The sequence below is a fragment of the Neofelis nebulosa genome, chromosome 16, assembly GCF_028018385.1.
Source record: "Neofelis nebulosa isolate mNeoNeb1 chromosome 16, mNeoNeb1.pri, whole genome shotgun sequence".
NCBI classification, from domain to species: Eukaryota; Metazoa; Chordata; class Mammalia; order Carnivora; family Felidae; genus Neofelis; species Neofelis nebulosa.
The window spans coordinates 49,840,612-49,858,952 of record NC_080797.1 but is presented as its reverse complement, the minus strand read 5'-3'; the positions used below and the strand labels follow the sequence as shown (position 1 = coordinate 49,858,952).

The window sequence follows — 18,341 nt, the reverse complement described above, 5'->3', positions numbered from 1 at the left end:
AGATGGAGAAAGGCAAATACCATATGATCTTACCTGTATGTAGAATCTAAACAAAACAAACTAATCTCATACATACAGAGAGACTGGTGGTTATCAGACATGGGGTGGAGGTAGGAGGTGGTCACAATGGTGAAGGTGGTCAAAAGGTACAAACTTCCAGTTATAAAGTAAATAGAGTAAATAAGTCCTGGGGAAATAATATACAGCCAGGTGTCAATAGTTCATAATACTATATTGTATATTTGGAAGTTGCTAAGGGAATAGATCTTAAAAATTTTCATCATAAGGAAAAAAGTTTGTAACTGTGCATCTTGATGGATATTAAATAGGCATACTGTGATGATCATTTTGTAATATATACATATATGATCATGTTGTACACCTGAAATTAATATAATGGCACATGTCATTTGTGTTTTGATTTTTTAATATAAATAATGGTCAAAATAGCAAATTTTGTTATATATATTACCACAAAAAATAATGAGTTTTATTTTTGTTAAAATAACAAGCAAGAATCAACAAGATTTATTTTTGTTAAAAAGGTAATTTTAATTTGTATTTATTATTGAAGTTGAACACTGAAAAATTGTTAATTAGCCATTGACCATTACCTTTGGAGTTTTCCTATTCTCATTGATTTTAAGATCTCCTATAGATATAGATGGATACCCAACTTTTCTATATCATTATGTTTGAAATGAGGTTCTTATAGACAGCATATTGTTGAGTCATGTTTAAATTATCTACCAATTTCTCTTTTATTTGGTGTTCGTAGACCATTTACATTGAATGTAGCTATATGTTGGGGCTTAAGTATACCATTTTATTTATTGTTTTCTATTTGTTCTCTATGTTTTATGTTTCTTTGTTTTCTTTTCCCTGCTTTCCTGTGGGTTGCTTGAACATTTTATAAAATTCCATTTTTATTTATCTATTTTTTATTTACCTCTTTGTACAGCTTTATTGGTGATTGCTGAAGGTGTACTACATTAACTATGCATAACTCTACTACATGCTTGCTCTCTACTACATGCTGTACTGATGTTGTCATTTTACCAGTTTGAGTGAAACTTTTCCTCCTGTTTTGTTCCTTTACCTTCCTATTTATAATTATCTTAAAGAATATTTCATCAATATACATCAAAAACCACACCAACGATAGTTACAATTTTTACTTCAACTCTTTTTTTTTTTTAATTTTTTTTAACGTTTTATTTATTTTTGAGACAGGGAGAGACAGAGCATGAACAGGGGAGGGTCAGAGAGAGGGAGACACAGAATCTGAAACAGGCTCCAGGCTCCGAGCTGTCAGCACAGAGCCCGACGCGGGGCTCGAACTCACGGACTGCGAGATCATGACCTGAGCTGAAGTCGGCTGCTTAACCGACTGAGCCACCCAGGCGCCCCTTCAACTCTTAAGTATAATTAAGAAAGCTCAAGAGAAGGAAAGCCTATTATATTTATCCTTATTTTTAAATTTTTTTTTAATGTTTATTTTTGACAGAGAGAGACAGAGCATGAACGAGGGAGGGGCAGAGAGAGGGAGAAATGGAACTTGAAGCAGGCTCCAGGCTCGGAGCTATCAGCACAGAACCCAACATGGGGCTCGAACTCACGAACTGTGAGATCATGACCTGAGCCAAAGTCAGACACTTAACCGACTAAGCGACCCAGGCGCCCCTACCTATATTTTTGTTTCCTATGTTCTTTCTTCCTTCTAATGTTACAAGATTCCTTCTTTTATTGTTTTCTTTTTGTTGGAGAACTTCCTTTAGTCATTCTTTTAGAGTATGTCTTCTGGGAATCCATTCTTTTCATTTTTGTTCATCTGAGAGTGTCTTAATTTTCTCTTCATTCCTGAAAGATATTTTCTCTGGATACAGAGTTCAGGATTGATGATTCTTTTCTTTAAATGCTCAAAATAATACTGTGTTACTTTTTTCTAACCTCCATGTTTTGTTGTTGTTGTTGTTGATGAGGAATCTGTTGTCATTTGAAATGTTTTCCCCTACAGGTAAAGTGTAATTTTTCTCTGGCTGCCCATAAGAGTTTTTCTTTGTCTTTAATTTTTAGAAATTTAATTATGATGTGTCTTTCCATGAATTTATTTGGGAGTATACTGTATAGGGTTCTTTAACATGTAGATTTATGTGTCTTGAAAAAATTGTGTAATTTTCATTCATTTTTTTTTCAAATACCTTTTTAGCCCCACTCCCATCTCCACTTCTTCCAAGCCCATTATGACTTAAAAGTTAGACTTTTTTTTTTTTAATTCCACGGATCCCTAAGATTCTGTTAATCTTTCAGTGTGTTTTCTCTGTATTGTTCAAATTGGGTAATTTCTATTGTTCTTTACAATTTACTGATTCTTTCCATTGTCCCTCCATTCTGCTGTTGAACCTATCCACTGAATTTAAATTTTGCTTGTTGTATTTTTAAGTTTTAGGATTTCCATTTGATTTTTCTTTACATCTTCAACTTCCTTGCTGAGTTCCAGTTTCCTTGCTTAGGCTTTTTACTTTTTCATTTTTTCTTGTTCTTTGAAACATTTTTTTATCATGGCATTTAAAAAAATACTTTGTCAGCTAATTTTAACATCTTTGTTATCTTGGTGTTGGTTAATTGTCTTTTTTTCATTCAGTCTGAGATCATCCTGGTTCTTGGTATATTGAGTGATTTGCAGTTGAAATTTTCTAAGATTTGGATTATATGTAAACCCTTTGCTTTAACTGGCTTTCTCAGACATCACTCTGGCAGGGGAAGTGAGAGATAGAAGTTCCCCTTGTATAGCATTGCCATCCAAGGTCGGATTACTATGGGCAGAGATGGGAGTTCCAGTTCCCCATCTGGTCTCCACTGATAATGCTGTGGGGTGGCCTCATTACTGCTGGATGATGACATAAGACCTGACTTTCTCCTAGGCCTCTTCTGACAGCACCCAAGTGAGGAGGAGCAGGGGTGATTCTTTACTGCCAGATAAGAATGGAAGTCCAAACTCTCTATTTGTTGTGCTTTGACACTCTCTGTGTGTTAGGGGGTGGTACTTATTAACAGCTGGCAGAAATTAAAGTCCTCACTCCTACTTAGCTTGCTCTGAGACCACCCCAGTAGAGGTGTTGGGCATCTTGTTACTGGCTCATGAGAGTGAAAGTCTAGGTTCCCCACTTGGCCTTTGCTGGCGTGGATAGTGTGGTAGAGCCAGTTGTTTCCTGTGGTGTTTGCTAGAGTAATGCAGTTATTTTTAAAAAGTTTCCATCTAGTGAAGCTGCTCCTTTCATATTCCTTTGGCTAGAGAGATCTTGTTTTTGTTCAGACTTTTTGTGCCCTTATCCATTGGCATTTTCAGGTTTCTGACTTCTTCAGCTCCAAGGCTGGGTTATTTGAGGCAAAAAGAAAGCCCAAGGCCTTCATGTTCCTTGTGTCATTACTTGTATACTGAAGAGCCTAGCTTGACTGCTTTTTCTCCACTTTTCAGAATCATCTAATGTTTGTTTTATATATAATGCTCAGAAATTTTGGTTGTGCCTGGCAGGAGAAATGTGCATCTACTTCTGTCTTCCCTTAAGTGGAATCAGTTTTTGCAATTTACTCAAATCTTTCACCAAAATATATATGTATATGTCAGTCTGTGTGTATATGAAGAAATCCCATATCTTGTAAGTGAACTAGTCGTCCATGATTTGTCAGTATCAGGAGCCAACAAGTTGTATCTCTAAAGAGCCATACAGTAAATATTTTAGACTTTGAAAACCATACTGTAATGGTAGGCACATTTGAATTTTTTATTTCTTCCTTTATTCCTTTGACTTTACCTGTATTTTAGAGCATCCTGTTCAGTATTACACAAGTCAAAGACCAAGCTGGAAATTTCACCTACAATAAAGTAAGCTAATGTTTGCCAACACTACTTCTCTTTTTGAAATATGTTGTAAAAAAAAAAAAACTGGGAAGGAAAAACATTGAAACCACGATGACCATAGATTGTGCCTTGACTGAGTATGAGATTGGTTTTGTGTGTGGAATCTTGAGCCTTACTAAGTCTGGGTGCAGACTTTGCTTTCTTTCCATTTCTTTTATCTGGCTTTATTCTTTTACAAATAGAGTTTGTAGACCAATCTCTTCTCTGCTAGCAGCCTTACTAGTAAACCTGCAGAGATCTCAAATTCAGGCTTCTCTGAAAATGAGATGGTATTCTTTCATACAGTGGGTGATTTGAGTTACTGCCTCTGTTTAGTTCCTTTGTGTACTGAGTATCTTGCAATTGAAATGTCATTACTCAGGGATGTAGTACACTTCATAAGATGAAGAACCTATCCCAAAGATGAAATCAGAGTATTTTCTTTCTCCAGGTCATTGTGTAGTTTCTATCACAAACTGGTAGAATCTGTAGCAAACTAGTACTAAATCTAAGGATTCTAATGAGCTATAGAAATGTTCAATGCCTGCCAAAGTCGGGACTAACTTCTTAGGATTCTAGTGCTCTATTTGTAATATATATTATTTGTGTGTTTTCTAGCCCAGCTTTATTGTTTCTTATTCCATACTGATACTGAGAAAAAAAATGTGTTATGGTTTTTAAATTATCTTCCAAAAAGTTGACAGTTCTTGTGTTTGTCAATTACTTTAATATTCTATATATTTTTAAATGGTGGCTTGGTTCAGAGTCTCTAGACACAACACTTCACACTAAGTAAGACTGACAGCTAAGTGATGTGGAAGCCATTATCTCACCTTTGTGCATGCAGGCTGGGGCCTCTTGCCTTTTCCTATTTCATAATAAATAGCATTAGCATTCAGGAACTTTGTAACACCTATTGAGGACAGGATTTTTATAAGCCCCTATAAGACAGTATTTTAAAAATGAATGACTAAAACCTAACAAACATAACATACAAAAAAGAGAGCTATGCATTAATCTTACATTTGAATTTAGACTCATAAATCGCAAATAAAATACCAACAAGCCAAATTGGACATTACAATAAGAATCATTTAGCATGACCAAATATGATTTATTTCATGTTAGAAAATCTGTGGTTATAATACATAATATTAATTGGTCCAGTAAGAAAACATGATAAACTCACTAGATGCTGAAAAGGTGTTTAATAAAATTCAGCATTTATTTATGAGATTTATTCTGTGGTAACTAGGGATAAAAAGATAAATTCTTTAAATAATAAAGAATAGCTATCTTAAACCAATCACCAGCATCACTTTTAATGTGGGATACTATTAACATTTCTTCTAAAATCAGGAATAAGGCAATCATGCCATGACCATTATTATACAATTACTCAGAAAATTTCAGACAGTGCAGTAGTACTAAACTATAAAGAAGAGATACAATTACAAAATCATGGTTTATAGACAATATAACTTTTGACCTAGAAAATTCAAAAGCATGAACTTTTTAAGATGTTTATTTATTTATTTTGAGATAGAGAATTCATGCATGCAAGCATGAGCAGGGGAGGGGCAGAGAGAGGGGGGAGAGAGAGAATCCCAAGCAGGTTCTGCGTTGACAGCTGAGCCACCCAACTGAGCCACCCAGGTACCCCCAAATCATCAACTTTTAAAGAACTTACACTGATCAGATACTCGGTTAATAGGCAAAGCATCCATGCAGTTTCTATAAACCAATAAAACTAATTAAATGATCTAATTCTTTAAAAAAGTTTATCTCAAGGGGCACCTGGATGGCTCAGTTGGTTAAGCAGCCGACTCTTTCAGCTCAGGTCATGATCTCACAGTTTGTGAGTTCGAGCCCCACGTCGGGCTCTGTGCTGGCTTGGGACTGTCTCTCCTCCTCTCTCTCTGCACCTCCCTCTGCTCTCTCTCACTTTCTCTCTCTCTCAAAATAAATAAACTTAAAAAAAAATTCTCTAATGATAGTATCAGAAAACATAAAATATTTGGAAAAACCCTAAGAAGAAATATGGAAAGTCTGCAATAAGTAAAGCTTTGAAACTCTTCAGAGAAATACAGATTATTTATATACATTAACAATACATAATGTTTCCAAATAAGGAAAGTAACTATTGTAAAAATTGCAGGTATTCCAAAATTAATTCAGAATTAATTGCTAACATTTTGTAATATCTGTCTAGAATAAGGTTTAAATAAAAATGAATGAACTGTGAGGTCTGTTTCTGCTTTAAAAGTGGTATCAGCTGGGGCATCTGGGTGGCTCAGTTGGTTAAGCGTCCAACTCTTGGTTTCAGCTCAGGTCATGATCTCACACTTCGTGAGATCGAGTCTTGGTGTCAGGCTCTGTGCTGACAAGTGTGGAGTCTGCTTGGGATTCTCTCTCTCCCTTTTTCCCTTCCCCTCACCTGCTCACACTCTCTCTTTCTCTCAAAATAAATAAATAAACATTTTAAAAGTTTTTAAAAAGTGGTTCAGCTACAGACCCATTTCTGTCCTTTTCTTTAAAGCATAACTCCTCAAAAGAATTATCTGTCCTTGCTGTTTGCAATTTCTGTGTGTGTGTGTGTGTACACACATGCTCTCTCATCTCTTTAACTCCTTATTATAAAAAATTCCAAATATATGCAAACATAGAAAGAATAGCATAATGAACACCTAACTATCAGGTTCAACAATAGACAACTCTTGGCCAGACTAGTTTTGTATCTTACCCCGCAGCCCCAACCAGATTATTTTTTAAAATATATTTATTTATTTTTTTTTTAATTTATTTTTTATTTATTTATTTTTTAATATATGAAATTTACTGTCAAATTGGTTTCCATACAACACCCAGTGCTCATCCCAAAAGGTGCCCTCCTCAATACCCATCACCCACCCTGCCCTCCCTCCCACCCCCCATCAACCCTCAGTTTGTTCTCAGTTTTTAACAGTCTCTTATGCTTTGGCTCTCTCCCACTCTAACCTCTTTTTTTTTTTTTTTTTCCCTTCCCCTCCCCCATGGGTTTCTGTTACGTTTCTCAGGATCCACATAAGAGTGAAACCATATGGTATCTGTCTTTCTCTGTATGGCTTATTTCACTTAGCATCACACTCTCCAGTTCCATCCACGTTGCTACAAAAGGCCATATTTCATTTTTTCTCATTGCCACGTAGTATTCCATTGTGTATATAAACCACAATTTCTTTATCCATTCATCAGTTGATGGACATTTAGGCTCTTTCCATAATTTGGCTATTGTTGAGAGTGCTGCTATAAACATTGGGGTACAAGTGCCCCTATGCATCAGTACTCCTGTATCCCTTGGATAAATTCCTAGCAGTGCTATTGCTGGGTCATAGGGTAGGTCTATTTTTAATTTTCTGAGGAACCTCCACACTGCTTTCCAGAGCGGCTGCACCAATTTGCATTCCCACCAACAGTGCAAGAGGGTTCCCGTCTCTCCACATCCTCTCCAGCATCTATAGTCTCCTGATTTCTTCATTTTGGCCACTCTGACTGGCGTGAGGTGGTATCTGAGTGTGGTTTTGATTTGTATTTCCCTGATGAGGAGCGACGTTGAACATCTTTTCATGTGCCTGTTGGCCATCCGGATGTCTTCTTTAGAGAAGTGTCTATTCATGTTTTCTGCCCATTTCTTCACTGGGTTATTTGTTTTTCGGGTGTGGAGTTTGATGAGCTCTTTATAGATTTTGGATACTAGCCCTTTGTCCGATGTGTCATTTGCAAATATCTTTTCCCATTCCGTTGGTTGCCTTTTAGTTTTGTTGGTTGTTTCCTTTGCTGTGCAGAAGCTTTTTATCTTCATAAGGTCCCAGTAATTCACTTTTGCTTTTAATTCCCTTGCCTTTGGGGATGTGCCGAGTAAGAGATTGCTACGGCTGAGGTCAGAGAGGTCTTTTCCTGCTTTCTCCTCTAAGGTTTTGATGGTTTCCTGTCTCACATTCAGGTCCTTTATCCATTTTGAGTTTATTTTTGTGAATGGTGTGAGAAAGTGGTCTAGTTTCAACCTTCTGCATGTTGCTGTCCAGTTCTCCCAGCACCATTTGTTAAAGAGACTGTCTTTTTTCCATTGGATGTTCTTTCCTGCTTTGTCAAAAATGAGTTGGCCATACGTTTGTGGGTCTAGTTCTGGGGTTTCTATTCGATTCCATTGGTCTATGTGTCTGTTTTTATGCCAATACCATGCTGTCTTGATGGTTACAGCTTTGTAGTAGAGGCTAAAGTCTGGGATTGTGATGCCTCCTGCTTTGGTCTTCTTCTTCAAAATTACTTTGGCTATTCGGGGCCTTTTGTGGTTCCATATGAATTTTAGGATTGCTTGTTCTAGTTTCAAGAAGAATGCTGGTGCAATTTTGATTGGGATTGCATTGAATGTGTAGATAGCTTTGGGTAGTATTGACATTTTGACAATATTTATTCTTCCAATCCATGAGCAGGGAATGTCTTTCCATTTCTTTATATCTTCTTCAATTACCTGCATAAGCTTTCTATAGTTTTCAGCATACAGATCTTTTACATCTTTGGTTAGATTTATTCCTAGGTATTTTATGCTTCTTGGTGCAATTGTGAATGGGATCAGTTTCTTTATTTGTCTTTCTGTTGCTTCATTGTTAGTGTATAAGAATGCAACTGATTTCTGTACATTGATTTTGTATCCTGCAACTTTGCTGAATTCATGTATCAGTTCTAGCAGACTTTTGGTGGAGTCTATCGGATTTTCCATGTATAATATCATGTCATCTGCAAAAAGCGAAAGCTTGACTTCATCCTTGCCAATTTTGATGCCTTTGATTTCCTTTTGTTGTCTGATTGCTGATGCTAGAACTTCCAGCACTATATTAAACAACAGCGGTGAGAGTGGGCATCCCTGTCGTGTTCCTGATCTCAGGGAAAAAGCTCTCAGTTTTTCCCCATTGAGGATGATGTTAGCTGTGGGCTTTTCATAAATGGCTTTTATGATCTTTAAGTATGTTCCTTCTATCCCGACTTTCTCAAGGGTTTTTATTAAGAAAGGGTGCTGGATTTTGTCAAAGGCCTTTTCTGCATCGATTGACAGGATCATATGGTTCTTCTCTTTTTTTTTGTTAATGTGATGTATCACGTTGATCGATTTGCGAATGTTGAACCAGCCCTGCATCCCAGGAATGAATCCCACTTGATCATGGTGAATAATTCTTTTTATATGCTGTTGAATTCGATTTGCTAGTATCTTATTGAGAATTTTTGCATCCATATTCACCAGGGATATTGGCCTGTAGTTCTCTTTTTTTACTGGGTCTCTGTCTGGTTTAGGAATCAAAGTAATACTGGCTTCATAGAATGAGTCTGGAAGTTTTCCTTCCCTTTCTATTTCTTGGAATAGCTTGAGAAGGATAGGTATTATCTCTGCTTTAAACGTCTGGTAGAACTCCCCTGGGAAGCCATCTGGTCCTGGACTCTTATTTGTTGGGAGATTTTTGATAACCGATTCAATTTCTTCACTGGTTATGGGTCTGTTCAAGCTTTCTATTTCCTCCTGATTGAGTTTTGGAAGAGTGTGGGTGTTTAGGAATTTGTCCATTTCTTCAAGGTTGTCCAATTTGTTGGCATATAATTTTTCATAGTATTCCCTGATAATTGTTTGTATCTCTGAGGGATTGGTTGTAATAATTCCATTTTCATTCATGATTTTATCTATTTGGGTCATCTCCCTTTTCTTTTTGAGAAGCCTGGCTAGAGGTTTGTCAATTTTGTTTATTTTTTCAAAAAACCAACTCTTGGTTTCGTTGATCTGCTCTACAGTTTTTTTAGATTCTATATTGTTTATTTCTGCTCTGATCTTTATGATTTCTCTTCTTCTGCTGGGTTTAGGCTGTCTTTGCTGTTCTGCTTCTATTTCCTTTAGGTGTGCTGTTAGATTTTGTATTTGGGATTTTTCTTGTTTCTTGAGATAGGCCTGGATTGCAATGTATTTTCCTCTCAGGACTGCCTTCGCTGCGTCCCAAAGAGTTTGGATTGTTGTATTTTCGTTTTCGTTTGTTTCCATATATTTTTTAATTTCTTCTCTAATTGCCTGGTTGACCCACTCATTCGTTAGTAGGGTGTTCTTTAACCTCCATGCTTTTGGAGGTTTTCCAGACTTTTTCCTGTGGTTGATTTCAAGCTTCATAGCATTGTGGTCTGAAAGTATGCATGGTATAATTTCAATTCTTGTAAACTTATGAAGGGCTGTTTTGTGACCCAGTATATGATCTATCTTGGAGAATGTTCCATGTGCACTCGAGAAGAAAGTATATTCTGTTGCTTTGGGATGCAGAGTTCTAAATATATCTGTCAAGTCCATCTGATCCAATGTATCATTCAGGGCCCTTGTTTCTTTATTGACTGTGTGTCTAGATGATCTATCCATTTCTGTAAGTGGGGTGTTAAAGTCCCCTGCAATGACCACATTCTTATCAATAAGGTTGCTTATGTTTATGAGTAACTGTTTTATATATCTGGGGGCTCCGGTATTTGGCGCATAGACATTTATAATTGTTAGCTCTTCCTGATGGATAGACCCTGTAATTATTATATAATGCCCTTCTTCATCTCTTGTTACAGCCTTTAATTTAAAGTCTAGTTTGTCTGATATAAGTATGGCTACTCCAGCTTTCTTTTGGCTTCCAGTAGCATGATAAATAGTTCTCCATCCCCTCACTCTCAATCTAAAGGTGTCCTCAGATCTAAAATGAGTCTCTTGTAGACAGCAAATAGATGGGTCTTGTTTTTTTATCCATTCTGATACCCTATGTCTTTTGGTTGGCGCATTTAATCCATTTACATTCAGTGTTATTATAGAAAGATACGGGTTTAGAGTCATTGTGATGTCTGTATGTTTTATGCTTGTAGTGATGTCTCTGGTACTTTGTCTCACAGGATCCCCCTTAGGATCTCTTGTAGGGCTGGTTTCGTGGTGACAAATTCCTTCAGTTTTTGTTTATTTGGGAAGACCTTTATCTCTCCTTCTATTCTAAATGACAGACTTGCTGGATAAAGGATTCTCGGCTGCATATTTTTTCTGTTTAGCACACTGAAGATATCGTGCCAAGCCTTTCTGGCCTGCCAAGTTTCAAAGGAGAGATCAGTCACGAGTCTTATAGGTCTCCCTTTATATGTGAGGGCACATTTATCCCTTGCTGCTTTCAGAATTTTCTCTTTATCCTTGTATTTTGCCAGTTTCACTATGATATGTCGTGCAGAAGATCGATTCAAGTTACGTCTGAAGGGAGTTCTCTGTGCCTCTTGGATTTCAATGCCTTTTTCCTTCCCCAGTTCAGGGAAGTTCTCAGCTATAATTTCTTCAAGTACCCCTTCAGCACCTTTCCCTCTCTCTTCCTCCTCTGGGATACCAATTATGCGTATATTATTTCTTTTTAGTGTATCACTTAGTTCTCTAATTTTCCCCTCATACTCCTGGATTTTTTTATCTCTCTTTCAGCTTCCTCTTTCTCCATAACTTTATCTTCTAGTTCACCTATTCTCTCCTCTGCCTCTTCAATCCGAGCCGTGGTGGTTTCCATTTTGTTTTGCATTTCGTTTAAAGCGTTTTTCAGCTCCTCGTGACTGTTCCTTAGTCCCTTGATCTCTGTAGCAAGAGATTCTCTGCTGTCCTGTATACTGTTTTCAAGCCCAGCGATTAATTTTATGACTATTATTCTAAATTCACTTTCTGTTATATTATTTAAATCCTTTTTGATCAGTTCATTAGCTGTTGTTATTTCCTGGAGATTCTTCTGAGGGGAATTCTTCCGTTTGGTCATTTTGGATAGTCCCTGGAGCGGTGAGGACCTGCAGGGCACTTCCCCCGTGCTGTGGTGTATAACTGGAGTTGGTGGGTGGGGCCGCAGTCAGACCTGATGTCTGCCCCCAGCCCACCGCTGGGGCCACAGTCAGACTGGTGAGTGCCTTCTCTTCCCCTCTCCTAGGGGCGGGATTCACTGTGGGGTGGCGTGGCCCATCTGGGCTACCTGCACACTGCCAGGCTTGTGGTGCTGGGGATCTGGTATATTAGCTGGGGTGGGTAGGCAAGGTGCACGGGGGCGGGAGGGGCAGGCTTAGCTCGCATCTCCTTAGGTGATCCACTTCAGGAGGGGCCCTGTGGCAGCGGGAGGGAGTCAGATCCGCTGCCGGAGGTTTGGCTCCGCAGAAGCACAGAGTTGGGTGTTTGCGCGGAGCGAGCAAGTTCCCTGGCAGGAACTGGTTCTCTTTGGGATTTTGGCTGGGGGATGGGCGGGGGAGATGGCGCTGGCGAGCGCCTTTGTTCCCCGCCAAGCTGAGCTCTGCCGTCCGTCCGGGGGCTCAGCAGCTCTCCCTCCCTTTGTCCTCCAGCCTTCCCGCTTTCTGAGCAGAGCTGTTAACTTATGACCTCCCAGACGCTAAGTCGCGCTTGCTGTCAGAACACAGTCCGTCCGGCCCCTCCGCTTTTGCCAGCCCGACTCGGGGGCTCTGCTTGGCCGGCGAGCCGCCCCTCCGCCCCGGCTCCCTCCCGCCAGTCCGTGGAGCGCGCACCGCCTCGCCGCCCTTCCTACCCTCTTCCGTGGGCCTCTCGTCTGCGCTTGGCTCCGGAGACTCCGTTCTGCTCATCCTCTGGCGGTTTTCTGGGTTCTTTAGGCAGGTGTAGGTGGAATCTAAGTGATTAGCAGGACGCGCGGTGAGCCCAGCGTCCTCCTACGCCGCCATCTTCCGGAACTCTGTCAAAATATATTTATTATTATGTTTTAGAGAGAGTACAAGAGGGGGAGAGGGGCAGAGGGAGGGAGAGTGAGAATTCCAAGCAGGCTCCACGCTCATCATGTAGCCTAAGCAGGGCTCGATCCCATGGCCCTGGGATCACCACCTGAGCCAAAATCAAGAGAAGCTCAACTGACTGAGCCACCCAGGCACCCCCCCAACACACACCAGATTATTTTGAAGTAAATTCAGACATCCTGTCATTTCTTCTATATGTATGTCAGTACATATTTCCACAATATAAGGGCTCTGTTTTTAAAGCATAGTATTATCAAGCCAGAAAAAATTAATAATAATTCTTTAATATCAAGTTTCCAATCCATTTCAAAATCCCTGATCATCTCATTTAAAAAAATCATGTTCCATGTTTCCATTGCAATTGGTTGACAGTTCTCATAAGAATCTCCTTATATATAGGTTTCTCTTCCATCTCTTTTTATCACCTCCTTGTATTTTCTGAAGAAACAGGACCATTTATGCTACAGTGTTTCCTTTCCCACAGACAGGATTTTGCTGATTGCATCCCCATGGTGTTCTTTGGTTTCTAAAATTTCCTGTGAATTGTTAATTACATCTAGAAGATTTGTTAGATCAGATTTTATTTTTCGGCAGAAAATGCTTATATTTTATGAATTTTATGTCATGGGCACCTGAAAAAGGAATATTATATGTTTTCAGGATATAAAGTTATATTGATGTTAGGTAGATTTACCTCCTTAATTGTGTATTTTCTGATGCTATGTGTATATATTATTAAGTTTACACACACACACACACACACACACACACACATCTCCTATCATGCAGTTGAATTTAAAATCTCATGCTACTAATTTTCTCATTATCTCTCCTTATATTCTGTAGCTATACTATATAATGTTAATGTTATATGATGTGATAGGTGGATATGCATAACTCTTAGGGATTCATTATAGAATGAATATAATATACCTAGGTATCCTTTTTAACTTTTTTTTGAGGTGCATTTTATTTTATTTTTTTTTATTTTTATTTTGGATCAAATTCTGCCATTTTTAATACACAGTTAAAAATAAAACTAAATAGGGGCGCCTGGGTGGCTCAGTCGGTTGGGCGACCGACTTCGGCTCAGGTCATGATCTAGCACTCCATGAGTTTGAGCCCTGCATCGGGCTCTGTGCTGACAGCTCAGAGCCTGGAGCCTGTTTCAGATTCTGTGTCTCCCTCTCTCTCTGACCCTCCCCCGTTCATGCTCTGTCTCTGTCTGTCTCAAAAATAAATAAACGTAGGGGCGCCTGGGTGGCGCAGTCGGTTAAGCGTCCGACTTCAGCCAGGTCACGATCTCACGGTCCGTGAGTTCGAGCCCCGCGTCAGGCTCTGGGATGACGGCTCGGAGCCTGGAGCCTGCTTCCGATTCTGTGTCTCCCTCTCTCTCTGCCCCTCCCCCGTTCATGCTCTGTCTCTCTCTGTCCCAAAAATAAAAATTAAAAAAAAAAAACAAAACAAAAAAAAAAAAAACGTTGGAAAAAAAAATAAATAAACGTAAAAAAAAAAAAACCTAAATAGCTTGTCAATAGCACGCAAATTCATACAAGTCATATAATGTGATTCAAGACAATTGTGGATATTTTTCAAAACAAATATTATATCTAAAATCATTTATGTTAAATAAACATTAATGAACAAATCTTTACAGATGAGCAAAGAATTCATGATTTTGGTTTCTGTGACTTAATAATGAGGATAATGACAAAGCTATTCTACAGCATATATAAAGTCCTATTATGCTGACTTTATTATTTTTTTTACCATTTTATTTAATTTATTTTTTAAATTTACATCCAAGTTAGTTAGCGTATAGTGCAACACTGATTTCAAGAGTATATTTCTTATTGCCCCTTACCCATTTAGCCCATTCCCCTCTCCCACAACCCCTCCAGGAACCCTGTTTGTTCTTCGTATTTAAGAGTCTCTTGTGTTTTGTCCCCTCCCTCTTTTTATATTTTTGCTTCCCTTCCCTTATGTCCATCTGTTTTGTCTCTTAAAGTCCTCATATGAGTGAAGTCATATGATATTTGTCTTTCTCTGACTGACTAATTTCGCTTAACATAATACCCTCTAGTTCCATACACGTAGTCGCAAATGGCAAGATTTCATTCTTTTTGATTGCCAAGTAATACTCCATTGTGTGTGTGTGTGTGTGTGTGTGTGTGTGTGTGTGTGTGTATGTATACCACATCTTCTTTATCCATTCATCCATTGATGGACATTTGGGCTCTTTCCATACTTTGGCTATTGTTGACAGTGCTGCTATAAACATTGGGGTGCATGTGCCCCTTCGAAACAGCACACCTGTATCCCTTGGATAAATACCTACTAGTGCAATTGCTGGGTCATAGGATAGTTCTATTTTTAATTTTTTGAGGAACCTCCATACTGTTTTCCAGAGGGCTGCACCAGTTTGCATTCTCATCTTTTTAACATTTTTAAATGTCCTTTTTTTTTAATGTTTAGTGCTTTTTGTTTATTAAAATTATGACCAGTGCTTTTCATTTTGTCATTATAAACAAGGATACCAAACTGTATAAAGTGTTATTTTAAAAAAAAAGTATGTTTATATACAATGTTATAGATATAGCTATAGGTATGTGATAAACTAGAAGGATACAGACCAGAGTGTAAACAGTTTTTGACCTCTGAGTGATAGGATTATGGGCAATTTTAATTTTCTTCTGTAAGTTTTTTTCCATGAGCTTGTGTTATTTTTGTGAGGCTCAAAACCCTTTTATTTTTACAGAAGAAAATATTAAAGAAAGTATACAAAGTAGTTTGGTTTCCTTAATATTTTCAGCATATATATATGTACACAAACACACACACACACATATACACACACACATATATATATTCAGCAAATAAGTATATATATATATACATATATATATTCTGCAGATATGTATATATATATATATATATATATATATATACACATATATATATTCAGCAAATATGTATGTGTATATATATATATATATATATATATATATATATATATATATATGTATTTTTTTTTCCACAGCCTAAATAATGAGCTAGGGACAGTATTGCACAGCACCCCCCTCCCCCATTTGAGTCACAACTAAAATCATACACATGACTCTTCCAGCGATATGTTTGAAATGGGAAAATTTGATTACTAGGAATTGTTACACAAGTGAGGAAAAATTTACCAGTCTTTGATATGATTCGAGGTCTGGGAAGGAGAACATGGGAGGCCTCCTGAAACCTGTCCAACATGCACTCAGGCTCTTCTTGGTTCAGAGCCAAATAACGAACCCTTCTGTTGAATTTTTCTGTCCAGACACTGGCTTAAATGAAGGTATACTTAACTTGGAAATATCATTTCAGCTTTTGGCTGGAAGAGTTGTTGTAGAGGAGTTTCTTTAGATGTGAGACCATGAGGGAGTTCTCGGAGTACATGCATTTTCACACATCTGCTAATGCAAAAGCCCCCGTGTGAGCATTAGTACTCAGGAATGTGATGTGGATTTGAGATGATCTCCCCAGGATTTTGGCAGGTCAGGACAAACATTATCTTGCTCCCATATGTTTTTGTGGGATCTTGAAAGGGAAATCATATACATTTCCTTAGACTGACATGCTGAATTTTCCCACATATACCAAAAAAAAAAAAAAACCCTCTCAGCAAAAATAAATTCAGCAATATGTATATATGACATTCATATACTTAGCATCTGTTGTCAATACAACAATATAACCTGATGGCTATTGGGAGTCACATACAGTTTGCATTTACTTTGATTTATGTTTAAATGGCTTATCTCAGAAAACCTGGCCCACAGATAAAAACTGTGAAAGATCCCATATTTTCAATAAGGCCTTTTTATTTGTTTCTACTCTGCTTTTCCTTGGGGGCAATGTACATGGAGCTAGCGTTCCTCATTTTCAGTAGTTCTCCATTGATAGCACTGTTCCCCCACATGGATACCTCCTCCCCCAGTTTTGTAGTATCTGATGTGTATGTGACACATTCAGTATAAAAACGACCAGGGAACCCTGTGAAGCTAAGAAATTCCAATATAACAACAACAACAACAACAACACATACTGTGTGTCGAGACTGTATCTGTTTTTTAATCACCCTTGAGCAAACCCAGTCCTGTTCCATGTGGGGTTTCATAAACAATAGGTACTCATTTAATGTTGACTAACCCTTTTTCTGAATCTTCCCATTCTCGTCTCCAGTCCCCCTAGAGAATGATATATCATCTGCCCAGTAGTTTGGCTCCTTTTCTGTGCAAGTATATTATTAAAAGTTGAATAAAGACAGCACTAGTTTCAGCTACTTAATGGTCTATGTGCCAAGGATAGCACATTGGCTGATTCTCATGGGCATGCAAGCTGATAGACGTAGTCTTACTTCATTCTGTGTCACAACTCAGCCCTCCTGTAGGACTAAACCTCATTTTGAGAGAGTAATAATCCCTAATCACTGTTTGTTTTCATGTTTTGTAAATGAGTTTTCTTGCTGCAGTGTCACATGCATAATCAAATCAGCCCTGCAGTTCTTGTATCTGCTTATGCCACATAGTATTCAGGCTATCAGATGATATTTAATATCATATATTAAATATCTTAGATCTCTCTCTCTCTCCCCCCCCCCCATCCTCTCTCTCTCTCTCTCTCTCTCTTTCTTTCCACATATGGAGGGAGGTCATGTATGTATCTTTGACCTCCTTTCCTTTATTTTGTGCTTATTTATTTACCACCAGTGGTTTACTATTGGATTATTTAGCTGGAAAAAACATGATTTCCACAGGGAAGCAAGAGCTGGGATTTTGCTCCGTAAAGGAAAACATGCAGACGGAATATTATAAAGTTAATTTAATTTTAAAAAATAGGTCTTGAGTTCTTTTCCCAGAGTCTTGAACCACTGAGGTCATGAGCTTTACTTAGTTTGATTTTTCAGTCTATAAAGGTAGGGATTCTAACAGTATATCTTAGTTAGTTTGTTGACTGCATTCTATTCTGGAACCTGTTATATTATTTTTAAAATCTTGTGATCCCCAGAAATATTGGTATTTCTGGACTAGTTCTTATTTCATTGCCTGTTGGTGCTTTGGCATTAGTTCTTACATCCACGGTTGTTTTTTAGGGGGCAAACATGGAAGAGTCTTTAGTTGGGCTCCCCCCCCCCACTTATTTTCCTTTGTGAGTTATACACTTAATTACATGAAAATGTTCTTCTGTTCTTAAAATATGTGAGATTTTCAGTCCTTTGAAAAAATGGTTATAGTCCATTTTCCATATATTACTCAACATTAGCGATCTGCCTGCCAAATGATCCCAGGTGTGGGATTGCAGCAGGTAATTTCCTGAGCTGTATGGTACAGATGATTTTCTGTGTTGGAAGATGCTATCGGCTCACCTGGCCTCTTAGTGACAGAGAAATCCTTTGTTTATTCATTTAGTAGGCAGATTAACCCTAATGAATATTGGCTTCCTGGAAATAGATACAGGTGACAATGGCAAAGTGAGGAGAGGGGAGAAGTAAGACAAATTCCCTTTTCTTTCTTCACTTAGAAATAATGGTGGCTTTCATTGGAGAGTGTTTTAAGTCAGAAAGGAATGCAAAATATTTTAATTTAAAAGC

General features: G+C 38.1%; 1 protein-coding gene across 1 annotated transcript in view; it reads left to right on the top strand.

The window, feature by feature from the left end:
• BCAS3 (BCAS3 microtubule associated cell migration factor) overlaps positions 1-18,341 on the top strand; it is a 619,018-nt gene that overhangs the window by 370,591 nt on the left and 230,086 nt on the right. The window lies entirely within an intron of this gene.